The sequence below is a fragment of the Vicugna pacos genome, chromosome 1 (assembly GCF_048564905.1).
Source record: "Vicugna pacos chromosome 1, VicPac4, whole genome shotgun sequence".
Lineage (NCBI taxonomy): Eukaryota > Metazoa > Chordata > Mammalia > Artiodactyla > Camelidae > Vicugna > Vicugna pacos.
This window is the reverse complement of record NC_132987.1, coordinates 71,681,433-71,696,012: the sequence shown is the minus strand read 5'-3', so window position 1 is coordinate 71,696,012 and position 14,580 is coordinate 71,681,433. Positions and strand designations below refer to the sequence as shown.

The following is a 14,580-nucleotide window of genomic DNA, read 5'->3' as shown; positions in this document are numbered from 1 at the left end:
ACATGGACCCAGAAGTGGTTTAAGTGAGTTGACATTAGAGGGATTCTAGGCAGAAAAAGGAATCTGTAACCTGTCTCCTAGGAATTCCTTGGAGGATGGTATTGGAAGGGAAATGGGCTTGGGATTTAAGACAGGATTTATTTACCTCCTAATTTTTCTTAGGACTAGACCTGTCAGTAATCTGCATTTCCTAGAATAGTGCTAAACAAGAAAGGCTTCCTGGTTTCAAAAGTACAGATGCAGTGTAACATAGCATCCACATATGTTGTCCATTTCTTCTAGTTTGGGAAAGGAGAGGGGTGCTAGTGATTTATAGAGAAATTTCAAAGTGAGAAAAAAGATTAAAGACATGAATTGCTACAAACATTAAAAGAACCCTAGTGGAGAAGATCCTATGATCCAGTAGCCAGTTATTATAAATTAGTATACATTCTCTTACTTCTTAATTGCTATAACTATCCTCTTACTTCTTAATTGCTGTAACTTCTTAATCAGTCTCCTGGAGAGGTGGGAGTGTAACACCAATTTTATAGTTTAGCTTGAAGCTAACCGAATTTGCTTTAGAGACGTATTTATGAATTCCTACCCAGAAACTGAAGAGTACATTTGAAAATTTATGTTGAAAGAATACGGGAAATCTACTACATATCAGACATCATACTAGATATTTAAAAAAACCAAAACAATTAATTTTGAAGTAAATGTAGATTCACATGCATTTGTAAGAAAATAATGCAGAAAGCCTGTGTATCTTTTACCCAGTTTCTTTCCCTCAATGGTAACATCTTGTAAATCTATAGTATAATATGAAAAGCTTGTTTACTCTAGAAATCCAATTCTATCACATTTAAAATAGTGAAACAGTTTGGTATCAGTGAAGAATACCAAAATAGATCATAGAATAGACTATAAAAGTTCAGAAATAGAACTAAATAGATATATACTTTTAGTTTATTATAAAAGAAAAAAATCTAGAATTAGTGTGGAAGAGATGGAATATTCTGAAAAGATGAGAATAATTTGGAGAAAAAGGCAAAATTCTGCTTCTCTGTATCAAAAGATAACATGCACCCCAATGTTCATAGCAGCACTATATACAATAGCCAAGACATAGAAATAACCGAAATGTCCATTGACAGATGACTGGTTAAAGAAGTTGTGGTATATTTATACAATTAAATATTACTTAGCCTTAAAAAAGAATAAAATAATGCCATTTGCAGCAACATAGATTAACCTAGAGATCACCATTCAAAGTGAAGTGAGCCAGAAAGAGAAAGAAAAATTCCATGTGATAACACTTATATGTGAAATCTAAAAAAAAGACACAAATAAACTTATTTACAAAACAGAAAGACTCACAAACATAGAGAACAAACTTATGGTTACCAGTGGCAGATGGGGATGAGAAGGGATAAATTGGGAGTTTGAGATTTGGAGATACTGACTACTACATACAAAATAGATAAACAGTAAATTTATTCTGTATAGCACAGAGAAAACTATATTCAATATCTTGTAGTAGCCTTTAATGAAAAAGAATATGAAAACAAATATATGTATGTATAGACATGACTGGGACTTTGTGCTATACACCAGAAATTAACACATTGTAACTGACTACTTTGAAAAAAAATTGTAGGTGAAACCCAAATTTTAAAGGAAAAATATCTAAAAATATTATAATTAGATAAGGACTTATTTTGAAAATATTATTAGAGCTGAGAAGAACTTTATAACCATGACACGAAGCCCAGAGGCTATATTATAAAAAAAAAAATAAAAAGAAATTTGACTACATGCAAATTAAAACTACTGAATGGGGAAAATGCTATTAAATTTTTAAAAAACAAACCACAGGAACAGATATTTCAACATTTATGGAAAAGAGTTCATTTCTTTTACAAAACACTCCAGCAAATCAATAAGAAAAACACCAACAACCTGGTAGAAAAATCACAAAGAACAGAAAGAAGTTCAGAGATAAATACAAATTGTAAGATATAAAACAATTCTTAATCTACTCATAATTATGAAGTTGCAAAATAAAGAGTTAATGAAGTGTTATTTTTCTTGTCATATTGGCATAGATTAAAAGTTAGATATTGACCAGTATTAGAGGGTAAAGAAAAACAAGACACCCATGCATGAAGATGTAGGTTTAAAGATGCTAATTGCTGCATTGTTTTTAATAGCAAAACAAAGCAAAGTAAAAACAGATATGTAACTTAACTGTGCTTTATTAGAGAGGTATCAGTGGAATGGAAATGGGTAAGCCTTTTTACCATAGTCTCACTGAGTCATTGATGGAACCACAATTGGCCCAAAAGCTGAGGCTCACCTTAAAAGCCAGAGGCTGTCAGCTCATCGTGTCCCTTGGAATTGGGCAAGGAGTTCTTTCTTGAAGTGGGACCTTGGTGATTCAGAAGAGTAAGCTCATATGATGCCATTTGTATATAAAGGTTATTCATACACATGCATTTATATATACAAAGAAAATGGTTAATAATATTGTCCTGAGTAGTAGGGTTGGGAGGAGAATATTGGGTCTTTAATATCCTTTTGTGCTGTAAAAATATTTTAGTAAGTGCATGAATAGCTTTTATACTAGTATCAAAAGTTCTTGATGAATTTAGAAATAGTTTCCAAGCTTTACTGAGACCCTTCCTAGTTAGAGGCCACATCCGATATACTCAGAATTTCTTAGACCTTCACCTGCTCACAGGCCTTCCCAAATTCTCCTGCCTAAGTTATTTCCCTGCCCTATTTCAATCATTTTCTATGCAATTATCCTGTTTTATTTTTCTTTAGGTTTGTAGACCTCATTTCCAGTATGGAATTTGGGTTTCCCCCACTACCAATAAACAATGCTCCCAGACGCCAGTTTAAGGTCCTGCAATTCAACTCAATTCTGACACTATCTACCCGGAGATAGCATCAGACTCCACAGGTTAAGGATTCAGTACTACAAGACTGCCTGTTCCTAATACCTCAACCTGCCTCCTGCCCCATTGCAGAGGCCAGTTGCAAGCCCAGGTTGTAACCAGTGTTTCTAACCAGCTGGCTGCAGATTAAAGGTTCCCATGACCTCCTTCTGGGGTTCCCTTAATTTGCTGTAGTGGCTCACAAAACTCAGAGAAACATTTAACTACTTGATCATGGGTTTCTTATAAAAGGTTATGTTGTGGGCACAATGCTGCAGGCCGGTGATGCTGGTTGGTAGAAGAATTACCAGAGATCAAGGAGAGTTTAGGAGAGTTTAATAGGTACACTGCTATAAGCAGTGGCGGGCCACACAGGCAAGAGGTGCCTTGTATGAGCACCAAGGGTGGGTGTGCAGAGTCTTTTATTAGGAGAGGAGTAGGGACTGCATGATCAATTTGTGCACAAGTACCTGATTGGTTGTAAGATCAGTCAGGGACTTCTCTGAACAATAGGTTTTATGACTTTGATAAGGGCAGGATGTGAGGCCTGTCTGCCTAAGGTATTGTAAGATGGGCTATTTCTTGAGGCAGTTTAGCTTTGTTAGGGTAAACATGCATCGAGAAGATATTTTATATCTTGTAGAAATGCAGGTATGTGAAGGATTCTGCAGTGGGTAGTGGGGGTTAAGGTGTCAGTAGGCCCCAGGCACAGAGAGAGCCCAGGGGAGGGGCTTTTATGACTCTAGAGAGCGCCAGCCAGCCGGCTCCACAGGTTACATACAACTCTGTAAACTCAGTAACAGCTGGATGGAAGAGATGCATAAGACAAGGTGTGGGGAAAGGGCACGGAGCTTCCGTGCCTCCTAGGAGCACACCACTCTCCCTAAATCTCCATGTGTTTATCAACTCAGAAGCTCTCCAAACTCCTCCTTTGGGTCTTTTATGGAGGCTTCATTACGTAGGCACTATTGATGAAATCGATTAAATCTTTGGCCATTGGTGATTGAACTCAGTCCTCCGCCTTTCTCCCCTCCCTGGAGGTCAGAGAGTAGGACTGAAAGTTCCAACCCTCTAACCAGGGGTTGGCTCCACTGGCACCAGCCCCCATCCTTAGGTGCTTTTAAAAAGTGGTCTTATTAACATAACAAAAGACACCTTTATCACTCTTAGCACTTAAAAATTTCAAGGATTTTGGGAGTTGTGAGCCATTATGAAGGAAAAACAAATATATATAAGAAATATATATATTTGGTCATCTGAATGACCAAATATATATTTTTCTTATAAATCACAATATAATTTTATTCATAACAATTCTCATTATCTGAAATTCTTATTTGTTTGCTTCTGTGTTAATTCCCTGCCTCCCTCAATACGTAATCAGCTCCAAGAGGGCAGGGTTTAACTACCTGAATTGTTTACTGCCTCAGCTTCTAATAGAGTGCCTGGTACATAAGTAAGTGGTCAATAAATATTTATTGAATAATTGAATTAATTACAAGCAATATTAAAAAGAACTGGGGCTACATGTTGTCTCATTTCATTTAGAATATAAATTGAATTTCTCCAGCTTGGAAACTTGGCTTCATTCTCTCTTCTTCCTTTAATACAACACACCAGTAGTACCTGCTATGTAGAAAAGCCATGATATCTGTGAGACATAACAGAGTAAATAATGTCTATCTTGTCCTCATGAAGCTTAAAATTGATAGGACAGGCCATTTTTAATCAGCCAACCATCAGTAGAGGGGTCCCTGAATCTTAAAAGACCAGGCAGGGATGAGGATGAGAGAAGTGGTTCTTGTCTCATTTGCTAGTGAGGTGCAGAGGAGTTTCTGCTCCCCAACACTGGAAGACAGGATCCTAGAATCCACCATCACATCAAGTCTCCTGGGATTTACCCCCATGTGGCAATGATTCTGATATGCTATCCCTCTTCTGCCAGTGTTTCTCACACACATGGTTTCTATGGTTCCCCTGAATCTCTGATGCCTGGGAGGGACCCCTGCCATGTATGCCAGCTGGCTTGTGGGCCCTGTGTTCTCACCTCATTTCTGCCAACCCTGTTTTAGAGATCTGGGCCTGGTTCCCATTTTATCCAGTCTTATCTCTGAGAGCATTTTCTGAACACAGTCGTCCTCAGAACGGGAAAAGAAATATAATCAGGATACAGCAGCTTTTTAATACTCATTGGAGTCTCTGTCTCGAAATTTCCACTATTAGAGACTCATTTCTTTGAATTAATACATTAGCTTCTTTTGGAATTCAAATGCCTCTGGTAATAAAGGGGGGCACATAAAAACATTAAAACAATAAAGAGGAAGAAAACCAAACAATTAAAACCTTAGTGTGAAAATATGAATCAGGCATTTGGATAATAGGCTATCAGAAGTGAAAGGGGCATATACACACACACACACACACACACACACACACACACACACACACACACACACACACATATATGCATATATATATATGTACTTTAAAAAAAAGTTACCCTTCCTTTTTGTTTTACAGAGAGGACACTGAACCCTGGGAAACAGTGGCTTGGCTAAGGTCACAACAAAGTTTCTTGAATCCCCACTTCTTTGGAATTTGAAGGGTAGCTCTTGTCAACTGTTAGGTGGCGATCTTCTAGGCTAGCAGTCAACAGGCTGTGACACTGAGCACGTAGGTTGGTATCATGAAGAACCATGTTTCTGAAGGCCCTTTTCAGTCGTGCAGCAGTTAAGGGCTTGGGTTCCACTTTGGGCAACATAGATTTAGCTTTTGCTTCGCTGTGTGAATTAGGCAAGTAACACTATATTTAAGTTGCAATATATTCACCTGTAAGAGACAGATGGTGATAGTATCTGCTTCATAAAGTTGGTGTAAAGATTAAATGAGCTAAAGTAGGAAAAGCATATAAGCAAAGTCCTTGGCTCATAGTAGGTACTTCATAAACACTGGCTGTTAAAAGTGAGTGATTAAAGATAAGGTTTACCCACTTTACGGTGTTATGAAGGGCTCACTCCCCCAATGTTTGGAAGGTTCCTGCAGCCACCTAGCTTCTCATCCACACTGTTTTTCTGCATCTCAGTTTTCACAGCTTCAAAATGAATAGATGATTCATTTTCCCTACCTTCCTCCCAAGAATATCTCATTTTTTAATAAAACAGTTAAACTTAGATGGGACGGTCCTTGGGCATCTTCATATCCATATTAGAGAATATGGAAGGGCTGAGGAATGTGAGAGAAGCAATAGAAATGGTAGAGTTTTGAGATACTTAAAGTTACCACCCACTTATTTCCCCTGGTTTCGATTGGCTGAAATGTAGCATGGATTGAAACCTGAACATTTGGAAGGCCACTGTGTTCCCTGGAAACTCTCCCCTGAGATTTGGAGGTTAGGGGAAGGTTCAGTGTGGTTCTGGTATGCTCCATCCAGCTCTCTAATTCATCTCAAAGATCCAAGAGGGATACAGAGTGTATGTAGCTGACTTACCCCAGCAAAGGAGATGGGCTTAGACCTTACTCCAAAAGAAATCAGCTTTTTATCCAAAATAAAAAAAAAAATTCCATACGCTCAGAGGAAAAGCAGCCTTAGGGCTTAGACATTCAAGTGAAAAGACTGTCATGACAATAAGTCATCTTTGTGGCTTTCCCAGTCACTTATTCCTCTCATAACAGCCTCAGTTTCTCTGAAGGGCCATGATACCACCCAGGGGTTTGAAAATGCAGATTCCTGAGCTCTACCCTACAGAGAGTTTGATTAGATAGATCTGGAGTAGGCTTCAGAATAAGAATTTTTAATAAGCACCTTAACCTGATTCTGACTCAAGGGATCATTTGAACCACACTTAGGTGTATATTAAAGAAAATACATGCACATAAACCCCTGAGTCAGAAAGTTAACATAACCCACCTCTCTAATATTTTTAACTCCTTTTTGCAGGAACCACTCATTTTACTTGGAGCTGAGATATGATTTCATTGCCTGGGAAATTGAATAGAATAGAACCAGAGGATTTTGAAAGCAGCTTCTAATTTCAAAATATCATATTGGAAGGAAAAAAAAGGTAAAAATAGTTTGCTACCATTTTTGTAACAAAGAAAAAGAAATTATAATACACATACATGTATGCAAATATCTTCAAAGGGAAATATAAGATCATTAACACAGGAAGTATAGAAATTGGTTGACTATTGGGGATGGGTGGAAATAAAGCAATAATAGAATGATATTTTCTAAGTTTACCTTTCAATCTAGTTTTGACTTTTAAACCACAGTAATATTTTGCATATTCAAAAACATTTATCAAACGTGTAAAATCTAGAAATTGAATACAAATAGAAACACATGAATTTAACTATATTTCAAACTGATAATATGAACACAAAGAAGCAAACCCAGAATTAGAGTAAATTTTGAACACTGTACTCTGAATACATCCCACCTTCAGTGGGATACCTTCTAAAGACAAAAAGAAACTATTGGTGGTGAAACAGTTTGAAACGATTTTGTGTGTATTGCAGAATTAAGCAAACGAGAAAATATATTAGTGTTTGGAGGGCATGGAGTTCTTACGGTAGGAGAGTGGTAAAAAAATGTGGAAAGGGGGAAAGAGAACCTGTTGTATTGAATTGTAATTGGAAGTTTCAGTACAAACTCATAACTTTATCAAAATATATATTTTCTTGCTAGGTACAAAGAAAGAGCTTAGAAGCAATTATATGTTAGCAGTAATGAATGTACTTATCATCCTGATCTTGGTTTCTAACTCCCATTTTCCATTCAAAGGAACCAGAGCTCCCTGGAAAACTGATTCTAAGTTGGGGGCAATGAAGTACAAGGTGGACCAGGAGCACTGAGTTGAATCAAAAAGTAAAGAAATGCTCAAACACACATAGGAAAATGTCAAAGAACATGAATGCCAGCTTAAAGGGGCTTCCACTGACCAAATTTGAGACAACTAGAATATCAGTATAAATAATGTCAGGAATGGTTTACAGTAAAACTCTGTGAGTCCATAGTGGTATCCAGAACAGTGGGGGTAGATGGAGAAAAGAAAGAAGCAGATTTCTACAGGACAATAGCAACTCATAAAGGGAGAAGTAATGTACAATGATTATTTTCTAAGGTTGTCAATGACTACTGTAATAACTGATCCAAACAAAAACTATCAAAGTGTGCTAAAACCATTGTGTAAAATGTTGGTCTTATAATCACCCAGTTTCAGAACTATTTATTAATTGCAGAGGGAACATACTACATTTACAATGGAGAAATCTGACAGTATCAACTTAACCAAATGATCGAGCCTACTAATCACTGAGTTTGACAAACTGGCAACATGTGCCTCCTGATGTGATGTACTATGAAGGACACATCCTGCCAAAAATGTCTAACCTTATCCTAATCATGAGGAAGCAATCAGAAAACTCCAAACTGAGAAAGAGTCTGCAAAAACAACTGGTCTGGACACTTCAAAATGTCAGTGTCTTAAAAGTTAAAAAAAAGGCTAGGCATGGTTCTAGAATACAAATTATTAAAGAGATACGATGAATAAACAATGCATAATTCTTGATTGAATCCTGGATTTATTATAAAGCTTTTAAGACATTTTTGGAGCAATTTGAGAAATTTGAACATAGATTTTATACTGTATAATATTAGTTATCAAGGCTAAAATTTTCTGAAGATGATAAATTCCATTGTGGCTGTGTAGGAGAATGACCTTGTTCTCAGGAGATACATACTACAGCATTGTGGTGTCTACCACTTAATAATTCCCCAAAAAGAAGGAAAATAAAAGACAAAGCAAATGTGGCAAAATGTTAACAATTGGTGAATCTTGCAAAATAGTATCAGGTGCTCATTTTATTACTAGTGCAACTTTTCTGTAGGCTTGAAATTTTTCAAAATAAAAAGTTGGAGGGTGAGGGTGGGGTGTAGCTGAGTGATAGAGTGCGTGAAGCTCAGTGATAGAATGCGTGCTTGGCATGCACAAGGCCTGGGGTTCAATTCCCAGGATCTTCATTAAAAAAAATTTGGAAGTAAGGGAGGGGGCAAAAATGCAACCAGTATTAGTTGCCAGAATGGTGTGGTGTATATACTTCCACTTATCTCTTACTGGGAGGGGCATGCACCTGTTAATAGCTACATTCCTTAGTTCACTTCCCTCTGCAGTCTGGCTGCCTCCCTTCCGCCTCTCTCTCCTCACCAGGATGCACTTAGGTACAATAGTGAGGAGAGGAGGAGGAGTTTGGAGAGCGTTCCTGTATTACCATCTCAGAGGGATAGTCCCACTTCAAGCACCTCTCCAAAGGGCTAATGGCCTACAGAGCCTGATTACCATCCTGGGATAAGTTCAATTTTTTTTTTTATGGTAGCAATTTGTTACACCAGTTTGCCACTTGCCTGCTGCTTCCTCGTTAATCCAATAATCTATATGAGAAAAGCAATTTGACGTACCTCCTTCCCATCTGCCACCCATCATCCAATCTATATCTTAACTATTAGTGATTTATTAATGGTGCCTGCTTTAAGCACATCTCTGCTCCATTGGCGCCCTCCTTCTCAGACTCTCGCTTGGATAAACTCTCTGGATATGTTAGAAGGCAAACTCAGCATGATGATTAAAAGCAATAACAGAATAATAAACTGAGCTTCAGTTCCAGGAGTTGCTCCTTTTAAACAGTTAGCATTTATGCACATCCACACACTAAGTAGATTCATTTCAGAGCCGGTCTTAAGAAATGTGGAAAACTAGGATATTTCTCATGTTTTTCATGCTGTCCCCAACCTTGCTTTTTTTTAAAGCCGGTTGAAGTTTGTCATTGGAACCTGCAAACAGACAGTGATAGCATTGCCTCTGTGCCCCAAGGGAAAGTTGCATTCCTCATCCCCAACCTCCTGGATGTCCATTCTCTTGAACTGAGGGCCTGTGTGAGCCCTGGACCCAGAACTCTTTCCTGCAGAGACCAAAGGGGCAGGTAGTTATTGGCTAGATGTACTGAAGCAGCTCTGAAGAAGGAACTTTGTTCTCGAAGGTGTGAGCCTGGTTCTCTGCACATCAGGGCATTATTTGTGATTGCTGAGCTTCATTTTTCTCAATTTACCCTGGCTTACCCAGAACAAAGTCTCTAGGATGACACTCCCAGGGGAAGGATATAATGGAGTTGGGTGGTCTGAAAATGATGGCGTATAGCAATGCCTGCTGTCTGCTGTGGGCTGAACACGCCATTCACTTTGACTCTGTGCTATTCTTTGCTTATAGAAGCTTGATGCACATGGCCCAACCTAAAACCTATGGTAAGAGAAGAAACATGGTCATGGGATGGAAATATCAGGAACCTATCACTAACACTATCTATTTGCAGTTTCCACATAGTGGGAATCCAGACTGCATAGTGGTTAGCTCATTGGCTGAGAAGTGAATTCTGGTTCTGCAAACTCCTATCTCTCTGTTCAATAGCAAGTTTATAAATCTGTAAAATGGGGCTGCTATCACTACTACATAAGGTGGTGGTCAAGAGTAATAATGATTAATCAGTAAATTGTTTTTATTCTCCTTTTCTCATCAGTGTGATCTGATTTTTAATTCTGCAGTGAATTTTTTTATAAACAATTTTTCTTGTGTGTCTGTTAAGTGCCCCAGGAGTCCTAGTTGCATTTACTTTTTATCCTTCGTTCTATTTGCATTAGACTGACTTGCTTCGCTTATTTGGCTACTCTCTGCCTAACATTCCTGATATGTCCATTCCAGACAGTGGCCTTGAATGCTCTGCTGGGTGAATGAAATATAGCTTGTGGTGTGAGACTGAACTGCCAATAAACGGAGGGGCACTTTGCTGACCCCATGGGTTTTAAGAAAAGGAAAATAAAAAAGGAGTCAGCAGGACTTTACAGTCTACATTTAACATTTCTATTCTGCCAAAGTCAAGGGTGGCATCTTATCATCCTTTTAAGCTTACCTAGCAATGTGCTTATAATAAGGCAACAGTTCTGAACAGCTGGTATGTTCCATTTCACAAGTGACTAAATCTAATAATTTTGCATAGCAGTTGTTGGTATAAATATTTTATCCTTGCAAGTAAATACCAATTGGCAAAGGGTATAAATTGTCTGATTTCATTTCTTTTCTCCTCATGGAACTCAGCGTGGTGCACTGTACTCAGTAAGTGCTGGATAAATGCTTGAGGAGCAGGTGACTGTGGTGTCAGCTTGCAGAATGATAACATATTTTACTCTGATTTATTTTCCTTTGAGCTGTTTTCTCTCAAAAGTCTATTATGAAACTTTTTCCTTCATTCGAGTTGCATTGCTTTCTAAAGAAAACTTCTCCCTCCATCTTTACTTAATTAACAGCCCTTCCAGTACTTTTTTTTCTTTCTCTGTGACAGTTTCCCACTATTGTCTGTTTGCAGCTGTTACATGGTTGAGGAACTGAGTAGACATGCTAATGGGAGCCTGGTGTGTAGGAGGAGCACCTCTAAATTCTCCTGGACTGGCCATGCAGCCTATTCCTACTTACTATTTCTAAAATAAGCCTCTAGTTGGCACTAGGGGATGGGTTATTTCCAGTTTCTTTCTGTGGAGGAAGTGCTTGCTTGGACTAGCTATCTGTGTTTCTATTTAAGCACAAATAAACATGTTGCTGCTCCCACACTCCTTAGGTCTACACCACACTTCAAATTGCTTGATCCAACCATGCTCACAAACTCATCCAGATGACTAGAAACCAGTTGTGATTTCTGTGTTTATTTCAATTAATCAGTTAATCTGGCAAATTATCTTGAGGGTTTTTGTTTGTTTGTTTGCCCACATCCAGTCTCTCCCTGTGTTGGTCTTAGATGAATTCTCTAGAAAACTGGGTCATTATGTCACTGAATGCAGTTGATCTTTGTAATTGTCTTTAGAACTCTTGTGGCTGAAATTGAACAACTCTGTCAAGGAATTTTGAGCACTTCATTGTTTATTTATTCTTTCCAGGAGCTTTGAGGAAATGATACTGATCGCCCCCTTTCCAAAAGAGGTTACATAGGTGTCTGAATTTCCTAGCATCTAGGATGACAATCTGTAGTACTAATCTGAGATTCTCATTCTGAGTCATGTGTTTCAGCCAGTAGGCTGGAATCAAGCTAGTTAATCCCCTTTAGGTACGTTTTGCAGCTGTTAGGATTCCATGACCTTTACGCAGAGACACAGACAATCTCACTGATCAGAGAGCAAGCTGGAGGGGATACGTTGGAAGCCTGGAGAGATGGCAGGCTTTGAACAAGGCACACGGTGGTTGCCAGCTGTCCTGTTAATGAAGACAGGGTCTCAATGATAAAGATGCTTTTAGCTTTCCTTTCTGTCCTAAGACTATTTTTCTTTACTCATGGAGCTTCTAAGGTGGCTTTATTTTATTTTTATTTTTGAAAAGAAGAGCCTGAAGTGGTCATGCTTAGGGAAGTGGCCATCATTAAAGACTTAAAGCAGCAGGTTAAGTTTTTTCTATTTGGGGGGCTCTTTGGAACATAGCCACTGTGTCCATTAAAACCAGGGAACCATATAGAAGAAGCTGAAGCTGCGAGATTTCTTTGACAAAGCCTTTATCCTGCTGCCCACCAAGCATAGAAGGGAACTATGGAAAAACATAAACACCTCTGCAATTTTTCTTTCAGGGAAAGAAAAATCTTTCTCTGAGTAGGTAGGAATAAGGGGTAGACAAGGTTAGATTGTGCATTCTTGTGAAGGGGACTTGTCTTAGTCATCTTTGTATCCTACATCTTCACCAGCTTATTGTTCTCATTCCTACTTCTCCAGGACATAGAAGAATAAATCTTGGACATTTTCCCAAAGTAATCTCATCTATTTTCATATATTCATAATGGTCTGCATTCAATTTGAAGTGAGCACCAATTTTATTGTCATGTGCCAGAAGCTGTTGACTTCGTCAGAGCCTCAAAACACGGCACCATAATTCATTCCCTGAATTCTATACTGTGGCTCCATTGTACCGCTTATGCTGCTCTAAATAAATATTCAGGTTAAATTGCTGGTGGGCGTTTATCACTTTACTCATCATTTGTCTCAGCTTAGGGAGTTTTTTATTGAAAGAGTCAACATAAAAAATAACTCTCACAGCTGGAGAAGTTGAGAGTATGTGATGAGATAATCAGACTAATTGGCCAGGTCTGGTGATCAGTAGGTATCCCAATAATTTTGACATGGAAAACAAACAAGAGATTGAATGGAGTAGGTTGATTTTGCCAACTAAGAAGAAAACATCCCTTTAAGATGGGGAGACTGTTCTGGCTAGAGATACTAGGATATTTTAATTTCTTTGTATTACATATTGATTTTACTCACAGACTGTGAAACTAGGTACAGATGGTTGGCTGAGTAAGAATTGCTGTCTGTTTATGATTCAGGCTAATGTGGAGAAAATATAGAGGGAGAAGACTTGAGAATATATATCAGATCAGCTTATAGTGGACATTTGTTTTTAATTCAATGAAAGTGTGAATACAGTGGCACTGCTATCACCAACAATAAAATGAAGGCAGAAATATCAACAAACCTCATCCATTCTCTTGATACCATGTCTCTTTGTGGTCCAGTGTCTCTCCAATCTGTTATCAAAACTAGAAGTCATAGCAGTGGTTCTCCCTGTGTGATCCCACCTACCAGCAGCATCAGCATGCTCTGGGATCTTCTAAGAAGTGTGAATTCCCAGGCCCCACTTTGGACCTACTGAATCAGACATTCTGGGGCTGGGGTCCGGAAATCTGTTATAGCAAGTTCCCTGGGTGATCCTAATGCACACTAATGTTTGAGAACCACTGGTCCACAACCTTGCTACTCAGAATATGGTTTACAGACCAACAGCCAGGGAATCACTAGGAATTTGTAAGAATAAAGGATCTTGAGCCACTTCTCACAGTTTGCATTTTTAAGCAAATCCCCAGGTGATTAGGGTGGCCATTAAAATTTATAAAGCTCTGGTCATTTTCCTTACTTTCCTCTTCTTTAATGAAGAACCAAAATGTGTATTCTGATATTTAGAATAAAGGTTACATTTCTGACTCTGCTTTGCAACTAGGTCTAGTAATGTGTCTGAGTTTTGGCCACTGAAATGTAGGCAGAAGTCTTCCAGGAAGTCTTCTCTAAAACAGGAAGCATGAACCATTCTTGTCCTTTTCCCATTCTTCTGCTTGTAACATGGAGGTGATTCAGGTGCCAGCATCCAGCTTTGATCATGAGAAATAAGGTCCACATCAAGGATGACACAGTCTAGGGAGATGGAAGGAGCACGGTCCATGATGACAGTGGAGCCAGTCTTAAACTGACTTCTATTGTGTATGAGAGAAGTAAACTTCCCTCTTTATAATTATTTATTTTTTAGGTCTCTGTTCTGTTTAGGTCTCTGAACTTTATCTTCAGTGATTTATATAACCCATAACTAGTTATCACCAAGACTTATACTGTAACTTTCATTCTGGACTATTCTGTTTCACTTTGACTAGAAGGCACATTTTTAGTTATCCTTCAAGATGCAACTTGAGGCTCTAATCCCCTAATCCATGGGTGACATTTTAATTGGGCATCCCATGAAACAAAAACTAAGAGCATGCAACTCAAATTTAGGTATGCTAATTTACATATTCAAAATTATATGCTTGT

At 38.3% G+C, this 14,580-nt stretch overlaps 1 protein-coding gene across 1 annotated transcript in view; it reads left to right on the top strand.

Annotated features, from left to right (window-relative positions):
- GAP43 (growth associated protein 43) overlaps positions 1-14,580 on the top strand; it is a 457,292-nt gene that overhangs the window by 164,560 nt on the left and 278,152 nt on the right. Inside the window, exon 3 of the mRNA XM_072964925.1 lies at positions 6,862-6,985. The gene's annotated coding sequence lies outside the window, so the exon portion shown is untranslated. The remainder of the gene's footprint in view (positions 1-6,861; positions 6,986-14,580) is intronic.